At 33.2% G+C, this 23,372-nt stretch overlaps 2 long non-coding RNA genes and 1 other non-coding gene across 3 annotated transcripts in view; 2 read left to right on the forward strand and 1 right to left on the reverse strand.

Annotated features, from left to right (window-relative positions):
- Positions 1-23,372, reverse strand: part of LOC112496231 (uncharacterized) — a 54,147-nt gene that overhangs the window by 25,014 nt on the left and 5,761 nt on the right. The window lies entirely within an intron of this gene.
- LOC127901547 (small nucleolar RNA R71) lies at positions 3,115-3,222 on the forward strand. Its single transcript, XR_008053787.1, has one exon. It is a non-coding gene; the product is annotated as a small nucleolar RNA R71 (small nucleolar RNA).
- On the forward strand, positions 7,687-10,883 carry LOC127900904 (uncharacterized). Its single transcript, XR_008052775.1, has 5 exons — positions 7,687-7,766; positions 8,078-8,137; positions 8,792-8,854; positions 9,006-9,094; positions 10,341-10,883. It is a non-coding gene; the product is annotated as an uncharacterized LOC127900904 (long non-coding RNA).

Genomic DNA, 23,372 nt, shown 5'->3' on the forward strand with positions numbered 1-23,372 from the left:
ATTCAAATGGTAAATTCTAATTTGGAGATATAACTACTAGAGCAGTGTTAAGAGCTTTCTTTAATTCTCCAAATGCTTGAAGGCACTCTTTGTCAAAGTGAAATGGTTTGTCATGCTCCAGTAATGAACACAGAGGCTTAACTACTTTGGAAAAGTTCTTAATGAATCTTCTGTAGAATCTAGCATAACCCAAAAAACTCCTAATACCCTTTACTGAAGTTGGAGGTGGCAATTTATCTATTACCTCTATCTTGGCTTTGTTTACCTCAATATCATCCTTGTATATCTTGTGACCCAGCACTATTCCTTCTTGCACCATGAAATGACACTTCTCCCAATTGAGTACTAAGTTGGTCATCTCACATCTTTTAAGAACTTCTTCCAAGTTGTGTAAACAATCACTGTATGTTTCTCCAAAACCTGAGAAATTATCCATGAAAACTTCCAAAGTCTGCTCTACCATATCAGAAAATATAGACATCATGCATCTCTGAAAAGTTACTGGAGCATTGCATAGTCCAAATGGAATTCTTCTGAAAGTAAATGTTCTATAATGACAAGTACATGTAGTCTTCTCTTGATCCTCTGGAGCTATAGCAATCTGGTTGTAGCCTGAACACCCATCTAAGAAACAATAGTATTGTTTTCCAGCAAGTTTGTCCAGAATATGATCTATGAATAGAAGTGGGAAATGGTCTTTCCTTGTGGCTTTGTTGAGCTTCCTGTAATCCATACACACTCTCCATCTAGTCACTGTCCTTGTAAGAATAAGTTCATTATTCTCATTTGCCATTACTGTTATCCATCCTTTCTTTGGAACACATTGAACTGGGCTTATCCATTAATTGTCTGATATTGGGTATATGATTCCAGCATCTAACCATTTGATGATTTCCTTCTTCACCACTTCTTTCATAATAGGATTCAGCCTTCTCTGGTGCTCCACCAAATTACTGGAACAATCTTCTAACAGGATTTTATGCATACATATGGATGAGTTTATCCCCTTTATATCTGCCATGGTCCATCCAATTGCTCTTCTGTATTTTCCCAGCAAATCTACTAGGATTTATTCTTGACCTGCATCCAAAGTAGAAGAAATGATTATAGGGAATGTGTTGTTTGACCAAGATAAGTATACTTCAAATGTGAAGGTAACAGTTTTAATTCAAAACTAGGAGGTGATTCAATATATGGTAAAGTTGTTTTTACTTCCTTGTCTGAAAGATTCAGGTGTTCAATAAACATGTTGTGCCTATCAAATTGTTGTTTGCCCATCCAATTTGTTTGGATTGCTACAACATCTTCCTCTTCAATATCCTCAAAGGTGGTGACTTTGTTAAGTACATTACTGAAACATCTGTCCATTCTGTCTGCTACAACAAGATCCACTACACTTAGGAAATTACAATCTTCTGTTTCATCAGGGTTCATCATAGCCTCTAGTACATTAAATGTGACTTGCTGATCATTCACTCTCATGGTGAGCTCTTATTTCTGCACATCTATCAGAGTTTTTCTAGTTACTAGAAAAGGTCTTCCAAGTATAATGGGTACCGCTTTGTCAGTTTCAAAGTCTAGCACAATGAAATCCACTGGAAAAATGAATTTGTCAACCTTCACCAGTACATCCTCTATCTTTCCTTCAAGGTATGCATGAGATCTATCAGCTAATTGCAGAGTGACTGTTGTTGGTCTACACTCCCCTACTCCCAGCTGCTTAAATACAGATAATGGCATCAAATTAAAACTAGCTCCCAAGTCACAAAGTGCTCTGTCAGCATACCTAGTCACTATAGAGCAAGGTATTGTAAAACTCCCTGGATCTTTTAATTTTGTGGGAATTTTACTTTGGAGGATATGACTGCTTTCCTGTGTTAAAGCAACAGTTTCAAACTCTCCCAGCCTTTTTTTTCGTGCCAATATATCTTTTAGAAATTTCACATAATTTGGCATTTGCTCCAAAGCTTCCACAAAAGGTATATTTATGTGAGTTACTTCAACACTTCCAGGAATTTACTGAATTGCTTGTCTTATTTTTGCTTCTGGAACCTTTGAGGGAATGGTGGTGGATGTCTAAACTGCTGGTTAGATTCAGGAGATTCAGGAGGTACCAAACTATGTTTGTTTAGGCTGGTGTAGGTTGTGGCTACTGGTGTTACAATTTCCTTTTCAGCATGATCTGGTTGAATTTCTTCTGCAGTTGCTGTAGTTTGGCCCCTTAAATCAGTGTCTTGATGGGGAGTTTGTTGTAACATGCTTCTCTTTTGAGTTGGTTTTTGAGCTGAATTGCATTTCATCCCATTTTTTGTCACCTCAACTGGGATATCAACATTCTTTCCAAATCTCAAACTAATTACTTTGCAGTGTTCTTTGCTCTCTCTCCTAGGGTCTTCTGTCTTGCTAGGTAGGCTTCCTTGAGTTCTGCTGCTCATTGCTGTAGCTCCCATTTGGTTCTCAAGCTTTCTCAAGGACACAACTTGACTTTGCACAATTGCTTCATTCTTTGCAATATACTCCTTGATCAGTGCTTCCAGTGAAGTGATTGGATCCTGACTGATATGCTTTTGCCCTTGACTTTGCTGATGAAAACCAGGTGGTTATGTATTTCTACTTAGTCCATTCAATGCTGGAGCATTTCGATTTTGACTGCTCCATGATAAATTTGGGTGTTGTTTCCAGCCTGGGTTGTAAGCATTTGAATATGGGTTGTTTTGAGGTTGTCGATTGAAGTTACCCACATAGTTTACTGAGGCTGGATTTCCAGGACAATTATCAAAATCATGTTCTTCACCACAGTAGACACAAGAAAATTTAGTAACTTGCTTTACTGTTGCTGGAGCAGCTGTCATGGCTTTTACCATGTTAGTCAATGAGGTTACTTGAGCTAATAAGGCTGTAATTGCATCAATGCTATGTACCCCTGCTGATCCTCTTGCTGCTGGTTGCCTGGCTGAAGGCCACTGGTAGTTATTATTGGCAATTCTTTCCAAAATTTCATAAGCTTCAGTGTATGATTTAGATAACAGAGCTCCATTTACTGAAGCATCCACCATTAACCTTGTTCTCGGATTCAATCCATTGTAGAAAGTTTCCAATTGAATGCAATAAAGAATACCATGATGAGGACACCTTCTGAACAATTTCTTGAACCTTTCCCAAGCCTTGTACAAACTCTCATCTTCAAGTTAATGGAAGGAAGTAATTTCATTTCGTAATTTTGCATTCTTTGTCGGTGGAAAATATTTCATTAGGAATTTATTAGCCAATTCAGTCCATGTAGTGATGGAATCAGATGGTAATGAATTTAACCATGCCCTTGCTCGATCTCTTAAGGAGTAAGGAAATAGCCTCAGCCTTAAGGCATCTTGTGTTGCTCCAGCAATCTTAAAAGAATCACTTACTTCCAAGAACAATTTAAGATGGAGACGAGGATCTTCATTAGGTAATCCATTGAATTGTCCCACTGTTTGTAACATTTGAAACATCACTGGTTGTAACTCAAAATTTACAGCGTCTACTTCATGTCTAATGATGCCAGGAGGCACAACTTGTGGAGTTAGCACAGCATAATCTCATATAGCTCTGTCTCTGTCATCAGCCATGTAAATAATATTGTTATTGCCTGGCTGTCTCCCGTTAGCATGTTCATTCTGCTCTTCTTGAATGTTGGCTAGTTGTAAAGGCCCGTGAGGGTTCAAATTTCCCTCATCCTGCAAATTATTCATGCCTGAAACAGTCTTTGAATTTCTTTGTTCTCTTCGCAATCTCCTGATAGTTCTTTCAATCTCAGGATCGAATTGGAATACCACAAATCTGTCCTTGCGCATACACGTACTGATCGGCCAATCAATAGAATGAATCAAGCTAAATTTGGTGCTATCACGATTTACTTCACACTTCAAAAATAAACAATCAATCACCGGCAACGGTGCCAAAACCTTGTTAGTTGATTTTTATAATCAATTACTATCAATGCCAATGTGCAAGTATACACAACAAGTAATAAAGTGATGAGTATTCAAGATCGTCTCCACAGGGATTGATGTTGCTCAAAATGCTAAAGCAATCACAATAGCGTAAATCAACTAAGACCGAAACAAACAATTGTCAAATAACTCTATCGTAATTAATAATTGAAAGAAAAACTAAGCAAGAGAGTTTTTTACTGAAATCAACTAAGTTAAATGTGTTTAAGATTCAATTGAGAATATAGTAGTTGAATGATCAAACTCTCCTAATGGGGTGACTGTTGTTTACCAAATTAACATTAGTAGTTACAATAAGTGCTGCAGCACTGGGCAGAATAAATTTGCATCCTCAGCTATCGCATGTTGGAAATCTCATACCTTTAAATCTACTAACAATGACCAGTTGCTCATATATTTATGGTATGACATAATAACCTTTAATCTCTTTACCCTACAAGGTAAACACTTATGTCTAAAGTGTCACAAATCCTAACTTCAAGTATTGCCCTTATGGGATTCAAGATAACATAATCCAAGAAACTCGACTTAAGAACAAGTAATACTCTAATAATGTCCGCTAAGACATGCCCTTTTGCTGCTCTATCTTAACTGAAACTATTAAATGGGTGGTCAACCGAAATAACAGTTGTATTCATAAAAACTACTAGAGTATAATGCTACAGCAATACCATAACAATATATAAGAACAGTCAAGAACCCATTGGATTATTTGTCACTCAACTACAAGTAAATTTAGTTCATATTCTGAATGGGAAAAGTAAACATAAATATACTGATCATAGAATATATCCAAACAATTAAAGGAAGAAAGATAATATAAGTTGAGCACGGTAAAAGACTAATGATCCTGCCCAGTTCTTTAATGATGCCGAACAACACTCCTAAATCTTGATCTTCTTCTTCTTCTTCTTGCCTTTGTAATTATTTTTTATGATAATTCCTTGTCGCCCTTCTATGTGATGCACGCCTCCTTTTATATTGCAAATTAGGGTAAACACCAAAGCCCATGAGCTCGCATGCGTTTAAATTAGGAAACATGCAGATCGCTATTTTATGGCTGACCCGCGCTTTAAGCTTTCTCCCGCATTGCTCCCAGATTGCTGCAGCACTGGTTGCTCTAACACTCGCAACAACACTGCATTATTCCCGATTGTGCTATTCTTCTTTTGTGGCCATCTTCTTTCCTCCTCTTGCTCATCTAATGTCTCTGCATCCCCTCATGAATTTAAAACCTACAATTATACACCTGTTTTTAGCACAAATTACTTGATTTAAATGATCCAACTAAAATGAATGTTTATGCAAAGGGTAACCAAAAAGTAATAAAAACACCTTATTTGCTCTCTAAATGATCTTGATTCAAGTTTAGAATTGATGTAATAACTCTCATTTCCTAGAGTTATCACTTACTTAATTCACAAAAATGTGTGTTTGATATAGGAGGACTTGGCTATAAGCCTAATTTGAAACAAAAGTATTATAAGAACTACTTTGTGAAGAATACATCTATTAACAATCAAGTTGTATGTCATTATTGTAATCAAGATGGTCGTATGAAAAATAGATGTTCAGTGAAAAAAATGCATATTATGGTGTGAAATGTATTTGGATTCCAAAAGGAACCATTGCTAACACTCAAGGACCCAAAACATTTTGGGTACCTAAGACTTGAGAATTTCTCTGTAGGGCTGGAAGAAGAAGAAAAATATATGGTACCTGGACAGTGGTTGTTCAAGGCATTTGACCGAAAAACTATGCATGGTTTTCAAGTTTCACTAAAATAAAAAATGGTGGAGATGCTTCCTTTGGAGACAATTCAAAGGGAAATATTCTCGGAATTGGTAATGTCGGTAAAGTTTCGTCAACCCTAATTGAAAATGTATGTGTGGTTGGAAATTTGAAACACAATTTGATTAGCATTAGTCAATTGTGTGACAAAGGTTATAAAGTTGTTTTTGATAAATTTAGATGTGTTATCACTACTAGAAAAATAGCTTTTACTGATACTTGTCTTATGAAACTTTTCTAAAAAGTATTAGTAATTACATATATTTGGGTTATTTTCCGTGTTTAACAAACAAGTGTCACTAATTACTAATTCTATGGTGTTTGTAGATTAAACATCAGAGATCGTCGACACTAAGGTATTAGAAACAAAAAAAAAATCTATTTTTGTTTTAGTTGCGACTTGAACCTAAGACCCAAAACTAAAGTGCTTTATGTTCAACCAACAAACCACCGGGCCAAATTCATAAATTAGTTTGTGTTGAACATGTTGAAATTATCAAATTAAATTAATATAGAAAACAACAATATAAAAGGAAAAGCAAAAAACCCTAAATCAACATAAACATAAAATTGCCTAACTCCTAAATCCATGGCCAGCCGCCTCATCTCTCTGGCGATATCCTTCTTCTTCTTCATACCTCTAAAAATTCTCTTCTTGGAGCCCTAAAATTCAAGGGTCCATGCCATAAGAAATTCTAACACCACTGCTCAAATTCTAAGACCCATACCATATGAAACCCTAACAATCTACATTATGCAAAACATCTACCATGCCGCTATGCCACACAAGACCCGATTTACATCTCCATATTTTGCTCTTCCGTATATGCCATTTGCTTAGGCTTTGAACTTTTATCAATGATCATTAGCGAGGTAATTTTTCACCTTTCACCCGTTTTGATTTTCTGGTTGGTTAGCGTAGCTTTCCAATTTTGTTGTGTGTCGCCTTGAAAGAAAATGGGAGAAGAAGATGCTTGGTGTTGTTTCTACTAAAAGAAAATAGGATAAGAAGCTTGGTGTTTCCACTAATGATGGTGATCTATCTTGTCAAAATTTGACTTCTAAAAGAAGTCATATTGCAGAAGATACTACTAGAAATCATGTTGCAGAAAAAGAAGATTTGGTTTCTAATAGGACTCAGGTTGCAGAAAATACTGTTTTGGCCTCTGAAGTTCAAGCAACAGACCATTCGATTTCTGATTCTGGAGATCATGTTGCAGAAAATATTGTCGACAATTCTGTTGAGGCAGAAACTCGACAACTTGCAGAATTCAATCCACAGGGTGATGGCTATAATGGGCTGAATGAAGCCTCTGTCTTGGCACTGCAGTTACCAGTTTATCCAGAATAGGAATCGTCATATTCTAATGGTTCTAGTTGCGGTAATGGTTTATTGAATTCTGAATTTGACAGTGAGCAGGTAAATGACCAGTTCAATTCACAGAGGGATTTTCAGAATAAAGACTCTCCTAATGAATTTGGGCAGACCACTTCTGACTTCCTCTCATCAAAGTCAGATGAAGGAGTTTACTTAGAGGATGGCAGTGACATGGACTCTGAAACCTTCATTGCAAAGGTGACGATATTCTTTCAGTATTAATAGTACTTCAATAGCATCCAATTTTGTGTCTGATTAACTTGTGCTTATTTTATAGGCTTGAAACATGTTTTGTTCATCTCTTGATTAATATCCTGCTATTCAATTTCAATTTGGAATTTGTATGCATATTACGTGTGTGCTTCTTATGGCTTTACTGTATGCTTTTAGTTTGTCTCTTGTGTAAGAAAAATGTCTTTTACTGCTTACAACGATTATAATATGATGGTACTCTTTCCGGCATTACTGATTGCTTTTGTTGTTCATTATTTTTATTTTTACTTTTTTCTCTTCCTCAACAATAGGACAGAAACATTTGATGGAGCAAATCAGGCATCTACCCTCCAATTCGTCAAAAACATTAATATTGAAGGAACATTGTTCCAAAGGTACATAGTTTTCATTGCTCTTTAATTGATTTTTATGTTGTTACAATTAATGATGCTAGGAGCCTCTTCACATCTAACTTTCTCAGCATGCTTACCATTTTTTGATTTTCAAACACTTTGACTCAATATTGATAATGAAGCTGTACACAAGATCCAAATGTTTCTGGACAGTCTTGTCATGAGTAAGAAAAAGATTCCATGCCGTCTTTAACATTTTTTGCAGCTTAATCCAGATTGTTTTATTTTCTTCTTGGTATTAAGCTTCCAGAATGACATGATTTCGCAACGTGATACTCGTGCGCATTTTACAGATTTCCCCGGAGCTCCTTAAGAAGTTAAGTACGGATTGACTGGTTATGCAAAACCACCATGTAAGAAAATTGTGCTTCACGTACGGTTAACTTGCTTTGCATTTGTGTACCAAGATTCAATTTCTTAAAAATGTGTTAAGCTTTATGTTCTAAAACAACCATCTTTTTATTGTTAGATTCAATTCTCTGTTTTAATTTCTTTCATCTTCTGTAATAATGCTAGTCACTCATGAATATCTAGCTCAATGAAAGTGTTGGGTCTAATAAGCGAGCTTTTTTGGAAATCTTGCTTTGTCGTGAGCCTCTTTGATTCATGGAAGAATTCCATTTATATGGACTTCTTGTACAATTAATTCCTTAGATCAGTGCACTTCAATTTTGGGAGACAATGGACTCTAAAAATGTTTAGATTTATTAAATTATTATGGATGATTGAGTAAATAATTTGGTTGATCTGAAATTTTATGTGTTGTACCATTACAACAGTATGGCATTTCACCTGAAAGAATACAAGCAAACCAGGAGCTAGCTAAGTTTTTTAAGATCTTGACAACAAGCGTAGATGAATATAATAAGGTGCAAAAGTAAATATTTCTTTGTTGAATTTATTTTATATATAAACACAGACTCAGGATATATGCCTGAATGCTTGATATTTTAATGGCAATTTATCCAGTGTTATCAATTCTAACTTCTGTTATTAATCATTATCAGGTCTATGTCTCGACAGTGCAAGCTTATAACTATCCTGTGACCGCCTTCCGATGGCATCCAGAGGTATTAACTTCAATGCTCTTAACAGTGATTTTAGTTGCATCCCATTTACAAAATTGATAAGCTTAATATGGCAGACTGATCTGATTAATCAAACCTTTTGAGCGACATTTGTGTGCTAAACTCTAGATGTGTGTGACCAAATATGCTGCAGAAAAATGCTTTTGAATGGGGACCAAAAGCAATTCCACACACAGAGGACGCCATTCGGGTGACTCAACAAGCTGCAAACTTTTTTATAAGGTCAGTTCTTATTACCTGCATGATTGTTTATGTTACGAGTTTCGTTGTTAAGCAAGTGCTGGAATTTTATTGATAGTTTATTTTCTTTTCTTAATGACATATTTTATTAATATATATGAAGGAAAAATAGAAATAAATAATAATATATTGTCATTCGCTTTGGTTATTTAATAATCTTGTCTTGTTAACAAATATCATTAACATACTTACATATATGGACAATTGAATATGCAAACGAATTTATAGTAAATTACATTAATAGTTGTGTTCATAAACTGATTAGGAACATCATGTGATTAATTATGGGGTTATCTGTTCAGTAAAAGAAATTCAAATTAGGCCTCTACTTTTGAATGTACTTAAACAGTAAAATAATTAAAGAGATTGAGGCTAATAATATCAAACTCTACATTTTTTTTTTTTGGTGATTATGGACTATGGTGTTTGCTGGATCAAAAGCTTTTTTTTTTTTCAAAGATCAGAGAAGTACTTGCTCGTTTGATCAAATTCAACCAGCCATTTATCAACATCAATACTTAAAAAGAAGGGAAAAAAAAATTATCGTGCCCTCTACTTTTGTTTGTAAAGTCTTGGTTTGTGAATTCAAAGGGGGTGGAACTATATGAATTAAAGATTGCCTTAGAAAGATAGAGAATATGCATAGCTTTAAGAGGTACATCTCTTAATTGCCTTAAACTCTATATTTATTGTGAATATTCTAGATTAGTAGTTCCATCAATACAATGGCTGAAATGTTTTATTATTCTAGTCGAGTAATTTGGAATGAGTTGACACTAATTGCATTATGTTGTATTAGATATTAAATTTTATTATGAATTTTTTTTAGCTGGAAAATCATTGTTTTTTATATAATGAGAAATAAACACACTTTCTTGAAACTAGATGTTATACTGAAAACTTGAATGCTATAATTTGCTATCTCACTCTCTCTTATTTATATATATATAAGAGAATGAATTCATCATCACCTTTTTTTTTTAATTTATATCTATAGTTAAATATATTATACCTTATTTCTAATCAAATGAGTTAGAACATTCTTATTCTCTAATTTTCCTTTAAGATAATTGAGTTGATCTACTAATAGCTTATGAATTTTTTTTGTTTTCGAGCAAAATATGTTTATTTTTATTAAATTTTGTCTCTGTATTGCTTGTTAATTTATTTTGCAACTGTTGGAATTTGGCAACCAATTTCTTTTCCTTTTTCTTTTATTTGTTTGCAGATATGATTAATATGTTTAAAGTGTTTCTTCTTCAACTTATATCCCTAACCCATCAAATTCATCGAATGAAGAAGCTGTCCGTGAATGAAGAAGCTGTTTGTGATAATGCATGATTGCATTACTTATGTTCATGGAGTGACAAATAATAATCCTTCTAAATTTAGCTTTTAGATTAGGTAAATTTAGCCCTTAAATTCAGCTACGAGTAGAAGGAATTCGATTGGATAATAGCAGTTAAGATTATTCAATTATAAGAATAAGATGTCTTGTAATCAGACGTCTTTGTGTATTGAAGTATTTGGATTGTGTAATATATATTGATAATATTTAAATGTTATGAAAGGTTTTGATATATAAATTGATTTTTGTTCTTATTTGTCACATCCTTTTAATTCTATCAACAAATCAATGGGCAACATGTCATTTTATATAATTATTTTTTTAAATAATAAATAAAGTAGTGATACTATAGTAACAGTAATCACAAATACTAATATAGTATTGTAATATTTTGATACCATGGTGTTATTATTTTAGTGATACTATAGTAATAGTAATCACTAACACCACTTACAAGTGTCACTATTTTTCTGACTCCCAGATTACTGACACAATTAATAAGTGTCAGTAAAAGTAATTTCTGACACTATTCTAAAGTCAGTAAAGACCATTTTTCTAGTAGTGTATTGAGAATGCATGTGATGGCAAGATTTTATTTGTTGGAAATACATGTGGTAATGTTTATACCATTGACATAAAATGTGCATCTACTCATGATAAATGTTTTTCAGCATTGCATGATGATGGTTGGCTATGGCATAGAAGACTAGGACATGCAAACATGGATTTAATTTCTAAGATTTCAAAAAAATGATTCAGTTAAAGGTCTTCCAAAAATCAATTTTCAAAAAGATATAATTTGTGAAGCATGCCAATTTGGTAAACAAATCAAAACCTCATTTAAAAGTAAAAATCATATTTCTACTTCAAAACCTCTTCAACTACTTCATATAGACTTATTTGGACCTTCAAGATATGCTACCCTAAGTGCCAAGTATTATGCTTTTGTAATTGTTGATATTTTTTAAGATACACGTGGGTATTATTCTTAGCTAATAAAAATGAAGCTCTTGATGTTTTAAAAGTATTTTGTAAGAAAATTCAAAATGAAAAAGGGTATAGTATTACATGCATTAGGAGTGATCATGGTGGAGAATTTAAAAATAATGCATTTGAGAATTTTTGTAATGATTTTGGCATTGAGCATCAATATTCATCACCCAGGACTCCACAACAAATGGAGTTGTTAAGAGAAAGAATATGTCTATTCAAGAAATGGATAGCACCATGTTGAATGAGAATGCTTTACCAAAATATTTTTTGGCTGAAGCCGTCAACACCGCTTGTTATGTTTTAAATCGGGTGTTGATTAGACCACATCTCAATAAAACTCCCTATGAGCTTTGGAAAGATAGAAAACCTAACATTGGTTATTTTAAATTTTTTGGATGCAAATGTTTTATTTTGAACCCAAAAGATAATCTTAGCAAATTTGATCCAAAATCTGATGATGGCATATTTCTTGGATATTCAAACTCAAGTAAAGCTTATATAGTTTATAACAAAAAAACTCTAGTTGTGGAAAAATCTATGCATGTTACGTTTGATGAATCTAACCCCTCCTCTGCGATAAAAGTTATTATTAATAATGATGTAAATGAAGAACTACAAGAAGAGTCATCAAAGGATAACTAAAAGAATGCAACATCAGGAAATAAAGAGCAAAATGAAAATACTTCTCAATCACTCTCCAAGGAGTAGAGATATGTTTCTTCTTATACTAAAGATTTAATTTTAGGCGATCCTTCAAGAGGTGTTACCACTAGATCATCATTTAGAAATACTTGTGAGCATGCTGCATTTATTTCTCAACTTGAACCAAAATCCTTTGAGGATGCAGAAAATGATGAATCTTGGATTATGACAATGCAAGATGAGTTAAATCAATTTAAGAGAAACAATGTGTAGGAATTAGTTCCTAAATTGGAACATCAATCCATTATAGGCACTAAATGAGTATTTAGAAATAAAATGGATGAATCCAATGTGGTTGTAAGAAATAAAGCTAGATTAGTGGCTCAAGATTACAAATAAGAAGAGGGAAATGATTTTGATAAAACATTTGCACCTGTAGCTAGACTAGAATCTATTAGGATGCTCTTAGCATTTGCATGTCACAAATATTTTATTTTATTTCAAGTGGATGTCAAGAGTGTTTTCTTAAATTGTTATATTATAGAGGAAGTTTATGTAAAACAACCCATTGGTTTTGAAAATGAACAATTTCCAAATTATGTTCATAAGTTGTCAAAAGCATTGTATAGATTAAAGCAAGCACCTTGAGCATGGTATGATAGGCTTAAGAATTTCTTATTGGATAATGGTTTCTCAATGGGAAAACCAGATACTACGTTCTTTGTTAAGCATAAGAACCAAGTTATACTTATAGTTCAGATTTATGTTGATGACATTATCTTTGGTTCTACTAATGAATTGTTGTGTAAAGAGTTTTCATCTTATATGAGTAAAAAATTTGAGATGAGTATGATGGGAGAGTTGAAGTACTTCCTTGGACTGCAAATGAAACAAGACGAGGATGGAATTTTCATAACTCAAGCCAAGTATGTGAAAGATCTACTCAAAAGATTTGGCTACGGTAATGGAACTGCAAAAAGCACTCCAATGAGTACTACCATCAAGCTGGACAAAGATGAGAAGGGTAAGGAGGTTGACGTCAAGACATATCGAGGTATGATTGGATCCTTACTGTACTTGACTGCTAGTAGGCCTAATATTATGTTTAGCATATGCTTGTGTGCTAGATTTCAATCTTATCCTAAAGAGTCACACTTGCTTGCCTTTAAATGAATCTTTCGATATTTGATCGGCACCATCAATCTTGGCCTTTAGTATCTTAGGGGAACTCATATTGACTTAACTTGTTATTCATATGCCAATTTTGCCGGATATAAGGTTGATAGAAAAAGTACTAGTGGAACATGTCACTTCCTAGGTCATTCACTTGTCTCTTGGTTTAGTAAGAAACAAAATTTAGTTGCACTTTCAACCACCGAGGTAGAATATATTACCACATGTAGTTGTTGTGCACAAGCCGTTTGGATGAAACAAACCCTTAGAGACTATGGTATTAATCTTGATCAAATACCCATCTTGTGTGACAATATTAGTGCTATTAATCTAACAAAGAATCTCATTCAGCATTCTAGGACTAAGCATATAGAGATTAAACATCATTTTCTAAGAGATCATGTTAAAAAAAGGAGATATTGTGATTAAATTTGTTTCTACTGAAAATCAACTTGCAGATATCTTTACAAAACCCCTTAGTGAAGAGAAATTTATAAAGATTAAACATGAGCTTGGAATGATGAATGTTGCATCTTAATTTATAATTTTTTTTTGGCATCATTGTTTGATATGAGTAATTTCATATGTTGGATCATATATGCATTTATGTTTCATGCATTAAAAGGCTTATTGAAAGGTTTTAAGTCACAAAATGGTTTAAAATCAATCAAGTTTTAAGGCAAAAATAAATTGGTGTGTACAATACAAGTCTAAGGGTTAACCAATATTCAATAAGAGGAAAAATGATTTTTAAGGATAAACCAGCATACCACTTGTAATCAACCGGATAGTCGTTTTTTTCTTATTGTTACTCACTGGACCAAATTCGGATAACCGGATATAGAAAACTGGTAGGTCATTTTCTTAAAGGTTACTCTCGGCCCACAATCCGGATAGCCAATTAGGAAAATCGGTAAACCGTTTCTTAATCTTTCCTCTCTGGACCATAACCGGTCAGTCAGTTCCTTTGAAATGGTAAGCCGGATGTGTGTTGGCATTCACTGGATCATAATCGGTCAGTTGGATATTGCAAACTGGTAAGCCGAATTTTCTTTTGGCACTCACTGGAAATAATCGATCAGCCGGTTAAGGAAACTAGTAAACCGTTTTCAACTTCTCACTTTCTGGACACAAACCGGTTAGCTAGTTAGTGCAATCTGGTAAACCAAATTCAGGGTTTTTAAGATCTGTTCATCTTTTTCTCTCCATTCGGTTAACCGATTCTCTCTCTCTCTAAAATTGTTTCCTTCCCCTCTCATTCTCACTCTAAAACTCATCCATTTCATCCATGTTTACACCAAATTGTTTCACAAAAATCATTTCCCATCACTCCTTGTGTTCAAAATCATCTTTCAAATTTGTTTTCATCACTCAAATCTCTCTAAATTACTTCTTCTTAAACTAATTTCCAACCAATTTGAACTTCAATATCCATTTTAAACCTCATTATCTTCCTTTTTATTGTTTCATTTATCTTCAAACCACTCAACATTATCATGTCTAGTTCAAAGCCAGTTAAAGGAAAAGGGAAAGAACATGTTCAACAAGCCAAACAGCCACAGCAGGCAGGGGACACTTCCAATCAGTCCAACTTTGAATCCAAGCACTTTCTGAACAAGCATTTAGTCAAGCGATTTCACCAACATTTCATGACCCGTGAAGTACTCTCTATATTTTTTATTTTACTAGATTGGCTTCATAGTCTCAATATTAATAATAGAAATTTGTTTTAATTGTTGGAAGAAGTTGGTTGAATTTATGCTATTGTGATTGAGGAGAATGTGTATCCTGACTTGGTGAAAGTATTTTACTCGAATATGGATATTTCTGAGAAGAAAAATAATCGAGTAATCACCAATGTTGGAGGAGTTTTGATTGATTTTGATGTTTCAGAATTAAATTCTATCCTAGGAACCTCCGATTTTGGCCCAGAAATATTTTCTACTAGAAAATCTGCTGATATTGGTCATTATGTTCATGTTGACGCCGTTAGAAATATATGTCGGCGTATTGATTTTTCTGATGAAATTCGTAACATCCATTTCCGCACTCAATGTCTATGTCTCCAAACTCGTATCTTACTTTGTTTTATTCAGATCATTGTGCTTCCTAGGTCAGGGCATTTGGATGAGGTTTTCCACATGGATGTTGCTTTGATTGATTCAATCCTTAGACATCGTCCCATTAACTTGAGGTACACCATTATCCGAACCATGCTTTCTATACCTAAATTGATTACCCGTTCTCTTCCATATGGTCATTTTATCACCCGGATTCTTACGCGTTTTAGGGTGCCTACTAATGAACCATCTTGTAAACCTTCTAAGAGTAGCGGGGATAAAGCTGTATGTGCCTTAGGATTTGAGTGGCGTAATGGAGCTTGGGTAAAATTCACTGACAATAAGTACACCTTTCTTGCTCTGAGTGATGATCGGTTACTCAATGATATGATCCATGCTGATCAACTTCCTAATTTTTTGCTTCCATTTTGGGGCTAGCGTAGACGTTGAGTTCCTCCATTGTCTGCCTTTGCCCTTGATGCTTCTGCATCTGCTTTACCACCTCTAGAGCCTTCTGCCTCTGGCGAGATTTCTTTTTAGCAACTTATGGATGAGGTGAGGAAACTTTCTGTGCAGGAGACCGATTTTCAGCAGCACATTCTTGAGGAGCACCAACGCCTCTCACAGCAGCATCAGCAACTCATTCATGGACAACGCCTCCTCTTTAAGCACTTTGGCATTCCATATTTGTTTCCACCTCCATCACCACCATCCTCACCACCTCAGTAGTCTCTAATGCTTGTATTTGGATGCACCAACATTTACTGCTTTATTTTCTTTGATTTTCCATTTAGATTATATGGATGTTTGTTATGATTTAGGATTAAGTGGATTTGCTATGGTTGTTTGTTATGTATTTCACTTACGTTTTGGATAATGTGGAACTAATGTACTTGTCTTGAGATGTTGATGATTGATAGGGGGAGCAATTTATTCTTTTTGATGATGAAGGGGGAGATATAATATATAAGGGGGAGAAATGTTTGTTATGAAAAATATTCATATGCATTTATGCAGTGGGAGTTGTTTAACTGTAGCACAACGGCTAATCAGATTCAGAAAGCGGCAAACCAGATGTGTAAAAATTCAAATTTTTTAACATAACAGTAACATAAAGTGGGAAACCAGATTTACAAAGCGGCAAGCCGGTTATCACCAGAAAGTCAATAACGGCTAGTTTTATTCTTTAACTATAAATTGGCTCAAGTCAAATTCATTTAAAATGATGCGACCATTGTTATTATTTAGCATTTCTCTACAAGTCTAAAGCATAAACTTTGTTTATTCATTTCATTTATTCACACATATTGGGCTTTCATTTGTATTCAAATACATTGTGTAAGAGAAATTTTTGTAATCCTTTTTATAAAATCAAATTGAGAGGTTGTAAGTGTTGGGATACACTTGGGTTAAGAGATTGTGAATAATATCTCTTGTTGTAAAGGTCCATTGACACCTTGGAAGTCAATTGTACGCATTTGAAGCCTTGGGAGGCTTGGATAGTGAAATCCTCAAGCCCAGTGCGCTTGGAGGCGTGGACGTAGGCGGGCATTGCCGAACCATGTAAAAATCCTTGTGTTTGTTTTCTCTTTCCTTACTCTTTTATTATTGTGATTTATTGAATTTATTGTTTTTTATTCCATTAAAGCATTAGATTGAATTGTTTTGTGGTTTGCTTAGCTTAAGTTTTAAAATCTCAATTCACCCCCCTCTTGGGTTGCATAACTTGCATTTTAAAATCTTGCCAGGAGAAACTCCTGTCTTCAAAAAAGTTTACTTAGGAATGAAATTTCACAATGTTAATAATTGTACACACTTTCAACGGCATGTTACCATTTTCTAATTTTCTCACCAAACTATACATACTACAATAAACTATTAAAAATAACTGGGATGGAAAAAAAATAAATGAATCATATAAAACTTCAGTCTTTCAATACCATGTTTAACTCATGTTCTCACCTTAATTAAAAAATTTACTTCTAGAAATAGAGAGAGTTATAATGGCATTATCATGATGATACACCTCACTTAAGAAATATATAAACGTTCTTAATTAACTAGATCTTGGTTCTCCCGCTGCGGCTATAACAATTAGCTAACCAACATATTAGTGTTTTTGTTCAAAAAACTACTCAAAAAGAAAAAGAGCATAAGTAATTGAACTGATATATGGAAAATATATCATCCCCCGTAGCAGTTTTTTATTTTATTTTCAGTTTCTGCACTTCTATTTCGTACAAACATTAATATTACATTTTATTTTGTTACATTTTCTTTAATATTGCATCTAGTTGATTTTCTCTTGATGATTATATGCTTGTATTATTGATGGTTTGATGGTTGATATGAGGTCATAGCTTTGTGATGATGATTTGATATTATTGGTTTGATGATTGAAGTGTTCTAAAATAATAAGTGTATGGAGATGGTTTCAATGCTAATTTGGGAGTGTTTTTCCTAAACTTGTATTTGAGGTAATGCTTGTTGTTAAGGGATTTTCTGCCAAATTTTTTAAAAAACAGAGATAAGTTATTTCTTTCATTTATTTTTTTATTCCTAACACTTTTTTTTTATGATGAAGGGGGGGGGGAATATTACATGTATTTGAAATCAGATTTCTAGAATCTTAAGAAAAGTTGTTTTGTTATACACACTTACAAATATACACACAAAATGTTTTAGAATTTTTTAAATTGTTTATAAATTGGCTTAACCTGAAATAATGGCTCTTTTCAAACTTGTAAAATATTTAAGGGGAGCTTATATTTAGGGGGAGCTAGCATTGTTTTTATTTCTCCATACCTTGAATACATGTAAGGTTTATCATCATAAAAAATGGGGAGATTGTTGACATAAATGGTCTTTTAATATTGATTTTGATGATAACAAGCCATATAAGTTTTGACTAAGAATGTTGGAGTCTTGAAACTTGTTAAGCTCTTAGGCTGAATGTTGTTTTTGGGATTGTATAAGAATATGGAAACAAATGGATAACCGTTAATGATTAAATTGAAAACCTATCATACAAAGGATAAAACGAAAAAATTGATTCTGAAAGAAAACAACAAACCATTTATTATCCAATCAAAGTCAGAACAAAAGTATCAAATGCATATGATAATGTTGGTGCATAAAAACAGGAGACCAAGTAAAAATAAAACGAAAGATAAAAGTCACTAATTAAGAGGCTGGAATGATAAGGATGGTGGTAGAATTCCGAGAGCAGCAAAATGTTGATGCTGGCGGTCAAGAAGCTATTGTTCTTGATCGAAGAGGCGCTACTACTTAGTAATGATATGACCTTGAAATACTGCAAGCTATGACCGAAGTTGGTTCTACTGCTTGAATTCGAACTTCACTCAATAGCTTCTATATCATATCCCCATGAGCTTCTGTAGTGGGGTAAGGAGGAGCTTATAAAGTGGGATGAGGAGGATGTGGTTGTTGTGAGACAATGATGAGGAGGATTGTGAGCTTCTTTAATAACATACATTAAAGTCACGAAGTATCACACATAGTACAAAGTGTGACGTCTGGGTTTTTATATATATGAAAGATGAATTTAAATGCTTTAGCTCATTCTCTACAGCTATTTTCTATAGCTATTCTAATCTTGATCGTATTTTACGATATACATATATATAGATGTTTAGCACAACCATTGGATTTCTATTTTGATTGTGCACACAATATTCTGGTTCTAATTCTGATTCTGTTTCTAGCAGGGTCATTGAAAGTATAGGTGACACTATGTGACATGAGCTAACCTTTTTTTTTATTGTGTATATATGATATACAATTTGTTTTCATGATTAATTATGCTTTTGATATTCTAAATCAATTATGAATTTATATCTTTCTATTATAAAATGCATTTTTTTTAAATTTATGATTTTTAATATATGTTTTAATAAGAAAAGGGCTTGTAATATTTTTTGAACCTGATAACTGTAGTGAGTGGCAATGTTTTTACTTACCGAATTGACAGTGCACTCCTCGTCATTACTTTTTGGAGATTGGTAATTTTGTTGAGAGGTGCGCTTATCTTTGGACCTAGAAATTTATTTATTTTTGTTAGCAGAATAAGAGGAGAATGAACTTCTGTTTCCTTTAAGTTTGTTTATCTTCCAAACTTGCAATTGGAGAGTTTTGAGACTTTGTTATATTTATGGCTTTGGAAAAAGGAAAATGCTTAGTATTAGGCTAGTGGATTATGATTTATAAGTAACCTCCTTTACCACATGTTCCACACGTGTTGGATTTAGGGTATTTGTGAGGTACAATTTTCACACTTAAATATAATAGAATTTATTTTAAGCTAACAAACTCCCTTAAGCATTAAAATAATAATAAATAAAATATTTAATTCTAAGTAATGATGACATAAGCAATGACATAAGTGATGATGTAAGAGAAATATGTAGAGAAAGTTAAGAATTCTAGAATTTAGTAAGTTATTTATGAAGGCTAACCTCAACCATTGATCAAACCTAGAAATCCTATAAATACGCCCTAAGAAATCCTATAAATACGCCCTACCCCCTTTCATTTTCAATCCAACCTATAAATTTCATTATCTTTTATTCTAAGTCATAATATCAAGAGTAGAGAAATCCTTAATTTAGAAAGGTCTAGAGAAGTCAAGGTGAAGAGATAAGTAACACTTCAACTGTAATGTAGGGACAAAATTTTTTTTATACTTAACTTCAGTTTTGACCATTCCTTTATGTTGTGATGACTATTATGATGTGATTAGTTATAATCTAAATTGTTATATGGTCGGCTATGCCGCCTAATCTATTATACTTAATCGTTATGGTCGCCTCTACCGCCTAATCTATGATACTTAGTTACGTTATGGTCGGCTCTGCCACCTAAACTATGATACTTGATTATGTTATGGTCGGCTTTGCCGCCTAATCTCTGATACTTAGTTATGTTATGGTTGGCTCAGTTGCCTAATCTGTGATATGTAAACTTAATTATGCTATAGTCGGCTATGCCGCCTGTATTAAAGAATATTGAATTGTGTTGTGTGTTGATTCTGTTATGCATCTAGGAAATTCAAATGTTATGATATAAGTTGCATTGGATACATGCATATCATAGATTACATTATGAAGAATATGTTTTCAGAAAATGAATTTATGAAAAATAAGTGGTTGTACTACCAGGTGACAAGTTTTTAAGGAATGCAAGCCCTCAAAGCTAAGTAAAAAGAAATCTTTTGGGAATGGTGATACGTAACGCCCAAAAGATCAACTAATGAGACCCAAGGGCATATTGTTTAAAGAGTAAAAGTTCCAACCTTGTAGTGCAACATACCTAGGGCCCTAACGAAGTTGTTATTTATTTTCTAAGTTTTAAAAAAAAAAGCTTAATATGATCATTCATATGCATAATAAGTTATACATGCATCCAAGTGTTATCTTACTGAGCATTAGCTCACAAAGTCCTTACATTGCAGGTAACGATAAGTAGGACAAGCGGGCGCCAAGTCCTACCTAAGACGAAGTGCATATGGGCATAACAGACTTCGGGATTTTATGATGGGCTCAGCTTTGTTTTAATCAAAAATAAATATCTTAGCTTTATGTAATAATCAAGTTTTGAAATAAACTATGAAATCTCTATATGACTTTTACTTTATGAAAGAAAGTTTTGTTTGTTATGTTAAACTTTTAAAATTCGTATTAAAAGTAACCATGTTTTAAACATTTTTAAATAAATATTATAGTGGAGTGTTACAGTATTACAATTTACTTCAAGTGAGGATGTTGTTTGTGTAGTTTTCATTGGTAACTTATCAATACTAGACTTAAATAAATCATTGATGAACTTAAAAAACGGTAAAAGAGGCTATAAATAAGGTTAAAATTCTCAAATTTGAAATTAGTTCCTATGACTTGAAAATTGAACAAATTAGCCATAAAGTTTTTCCAATTATCCAAGATAGTTTTAAACAAATTTTAAGTTCAACAAAACCTTGACCCAATGTTTAAGAAACTTAATGGTAATTTCCTAACTGAACATTTCATCAAGCTAATGTATTTTCCTTTTATACACGGGCAATAGTGCATATTGTTCATGGAATACATAGCCTATTAATAGTTTATATAGATGTGGCAAAATGGGTTAATGGATTGTGTTTATGCCGTATAAAATTTAGGCCTACTCAAAGACGGTCTATTTAATAATTGCATCAAACAATCAAAATCCTAGTTAACCTGAGATGACTATTAATTCTAATTAAAATCAGCACGATCAATTTAATAATTAAATAAAATTTTAATTGTGTAGAGTAAATGAGTAGGAAAATAAACAAGATAAAATTACAGGGGGAAAAAACTTTGAATGAAGTAGCCGCGGTAAAGTTGTCAAGGCGTTTATTAGAAAGAGAGAGAAGGAAATAGTAATTAAGCCAAAAATATAGGCCCAATCAACATTTTTCCTTATTCCAATAGAAATATTCAATCAATAATGATTAATTAATAAAGTTTATGATTGCCCAACCCTTACCTTTTAAATGTAAAAAAATTAATATATTTTATAAAATGTTAAAATGATTAGCCGGCTGTAAGGTAATAAGAATAAAGTTAGCGAAGTTTTTATTATTATTTCTTTTTGAATAGGAATAGTTGGACAATTAAAGGCATATAATTACGAAAAATAGTCTAATAAAACAAATCGGAGTTTCTGACAAATAAAACAAATTTATAAGTTTAAGAATTGAAATTAAGGGAAAAGGTATTGTGGAGCAAATGATTTTAAGATCGTTCTCCATTTTTTCAAAAAAAAAAAAATACTTTTACAGAGCAATGATGGTTCTAACTTCTAACTATCTATTGTTACCAACTATTTTTAGCGGCACTTGTATGAAAGTTGGTTTTCTTCTTTTCCCAAACAATGTCTTTTAATTAGGGAAGTTATAAAATTTGTCCTTAACTTAGTTTGTTTTTCCATTATATACAAGACATAATCGAAGGAATATATACATTAAACATTTTTTCAACAAGAGAGAAGAGAAAAAGAGTAATTAAAATCATGAAGAATTTCATTGTTCTCAATCTTTTCTTCACTCTTTTTCTATGTTTTAATATGAGAATACTCACATTTTAACGATTTTTATGTTTCTTTGCAAGAAAAGGACAACTAAAATTTTGTACTAAACACATGACAATTCCTGGCGTTTGTCCCAAGGATCCTAAGGAAGCAGAATTCGTATGCCTTAAAGCCTTCTTCAATAAATATGAAGAAACAGAGAGCCTAGATAATTGTCTATGCAAACCAACAACTGGCAACCAGCACATCTGCCAATGTGACATTATTTGCAATCCACCACCACCAAAACGAACTTAATTGTGGTGTCCAATAGTATGAAGAATGGAGATCACTAAATCCACAATATCGATATTAACCTATTGTTAAATCATAGATAGATAATGATACGGTGGTTTGCAATAATATATCATAATATTTACTTAAGTAATTAATTGCTATGGTTGAGAACCATTTGTATATGAAACAATGGGTAATTTCATTACAATGTTGGATTACTAAAAAGAAAAATTACTTTTATACTATTGAATATAAATAAATCCAGTAGAATAATTTTTCTTTTAATCCTAGTAACCATGTTAAAAATAAATAAATACCTCTAATTAAGATATAAAACTTTATGCGTGTGCCTTTTTCCCCCCCCTTAAACAACTAATAACTTTAGGCTAAAGTTTTAGTGTCGGGCCTTAATGCCTAGCATTGTGCCAATTTTTATTTGTAGCCGTTGGATTCAAGTGAAATGAGTCCAATGGTTGAGATTAAATTAAAAATATAAAGTAACGAATTACTTGTTAAACAGTTGCTGAAATCCATTACATTTTCCCTGCTTCAAATCCCAAACATCTCTTTCACATCTCTTGCTATCTCTCTCTGAGATACTGATTTGTCTCTTGGATTGTTACTAATCACATAAAATCGAAGCTATCGTGTCCCACACAGCGAACAACAAGTCGAATCCATCAACCGGTTGGTGTCATCTTGA

Source organism: Citrus sinensis, chromosome 3 (genome assembly GCF_022201045.2).
Source record: "Citrus sinensis cultivar Valencia sweet orange chromosome 3, DVS_A1.0, whole genome shotgun sequence".
Classification (NCBI taxonomy): Eukaryota; Viridiplantae; Streptophyta; class Magnoliopsida; order Sapindales; family Rutaceae; genus Citrus; species Citrus sinensis.